Source organism: Etheostoma spectabile, chromosome 24 (genome assembly GCF_008692095.1).
Source record: "Etheostoma spectabile isolate EspeVRDwgs_2016 chromosome 24, UIUC_Espe_1.0, whole genome shotgun sequence".
Lineage (NCBI taxonomy): Eukaryota > Metazoa > Chordata > Actinopteri > Perciformes > Percidae > Etheostoma > Etheostoma spectabile.
Window position 1 is genome coordinate 9,574,346 of NC_045756.1, and position 2,034 is coordinate 9,576,379.

The following is a 2,034-nucleotide window of genomic DNA, read 5'->3' on the forward strand; positions in this document are numbered from 1 at the left end:
ATATAAATTATCATCAACTGAGTAGATGTAATTTTCCTGAAAGTCCATTTCATCTCCTGGTTTCAGTAAAGTCCAGTCTTTATCAACCTCGACACTGCATGCATGAAAGTGACGGTCATAGGACCGAGGAATCAGCATTTTCCCACAAAGGATCCACATGGTGTCCATGTGAAAGATGTACTTGATCTGCCAAAACAACGGCATACGCTCAGAATGCAGTACATCTATGACAAATACATCTCTGACAGCATACTTCACATTGTTGACTGTTACTTCAGACACACGTTGGAAAGCTTTCTCTGTTACATCTACATCCCAGAGGTTGGGACTGACCATCAGGCTCTCTGCAGCTCCACAAAGATGAAAATAGAGTGGTAACACTTTTTACCGGCAATTTCTCAAATCCACCCAGCACTGTCTGAACTGGTGTCTGTTGCTCAGTGTTGTAGCTATGTTTAACCCTTGTATGGTATTCGGGTCAAATTTTTACAAGAAGAAAATTGGTACAAGTTACATTTTTCTACCTGCAAATCAATGGCCTTACCTTATTTTCGGTGATAAACATGCATTCCTGACTCAATTCATGAATCATTCTGGATATGACCACTTATGTTTTTTCCAAGATCAGAATGATCACATAGTGGATTTTTAACATGAATTATAACCTTATGACAAAAAACGAACCACACTTCCATTATTTCATTGTGTTCTAGTTGAGACTGATTGCATTCTCTAAACATATATGTTATCACAATTGTTTGAAATTGACATAAAGACAATATTTGTTAATAGACTATGAAGTGAAATTTTATTTCATAATTGTTTTTAAAACCCAATATAAGTCACGAGTCATTTTGACCCGAGGGAAAAGAGACGGTCCCGAAAGTTAAGACAATTTCAAGGGTTAAGCTTATCAGTCTTGAATAATGAATGAAGTAACGACACTTTGGAGCAATAACACCCCCAAACACATCTTTCATTTCTGTCAGGAACTCTTGAACAAGTACGTTTAACAAAAAAAGCTTCTCCCATCTCACCTTCGGAGCCATAACGATCTCAGTAATCTCTCGACAGTGAAACATGCCCATGTACAAGTAGAAGTGTCCGGAAGCCATTTCTCCTTGTGCTCATGAAATATCCGGTCCCTCCCTCCAGGCTCTCGCAGCCTTTTTTTGAGATTGTTGCGGCCCAAAATGCCTGATGTTGCAGGAGCTTTTGTAAAATAAAATTGCGATAAAAGTTGCATTGTTATGTTTGTTGCTATGTAACTGCGGGAGAACGACACAATTGCAAGAACAGTTTTTTTTTTTTTATAGTTCTTTAAAAATTAAAATGAAACTTCTTTTGGGGAGAATGGAACTACTCTGGGCTGAGTGTTACTATAGTAACCAAAAAAGCTCAGGATGCTGCAGATGTTGGTGTTATATGAAAATGCGAATGGATTTAAGACAAATTTCTGTCAGTAGCTTGTTGATCTTTACATCGTTAGTTTCCCATGCTGTTGCGAAAAAGTTGGTGATTGGTCAAAATTGCGAGTCGCACCAAAGCCCCGGTGATTGGTTGAACTGGCACGATGGTGACACGGTGAAGTCCCAGAGGACTAAATATAGAAATGTATTAGGCAAATTGCCGTGAAACATAATTTGCATGTTGCTACGGAAGAAGAAACCCTTCAGGGAGAAATGCAGCCCAAGATATAATCTAATGAGTGGATTAGCTTTAAATCTGCTGAGCACAAGCGTGCACCCCCCAGGAATAAACCCCTCTCAGTTAAAGGGGCCCATGTTATTTCCTCCGGGAAAAAACAGGGAAACAGGGAAATAATGGGAGAAAAACATCGGGAGAAGTGTCACACGTCAGAAAATATGACAGAAAACGTTGTGTCAAACATTTAGAAATGTGCTGAAAACGTCAAAAAGCCACAGATTACTTAAAGAAAAGAGGAAATCATATTGGATAAAAAGGGACAAAGAAATCAAAAGAAGCTAAAAGAAGTCAGTGACAGGAGGTCGCCATACATTTATATATTATAAT

The 2,034-nt window shown here is 38.6% G+C and overlaps 1 protein-coding gene across 1 annotated transcript in view; it reads left to right on the top strand.

Annotated features, from left to right (window-relative positions):
• nlgn4xa (neuroligin 4 X-linked a) overlaps positions 1-2,034 on the top strand; it is a 71,503-nt gene that overhangs the window by 59,401 nt on the left and 10,068 nt on the right. The window lies entirely within an intron of this gene.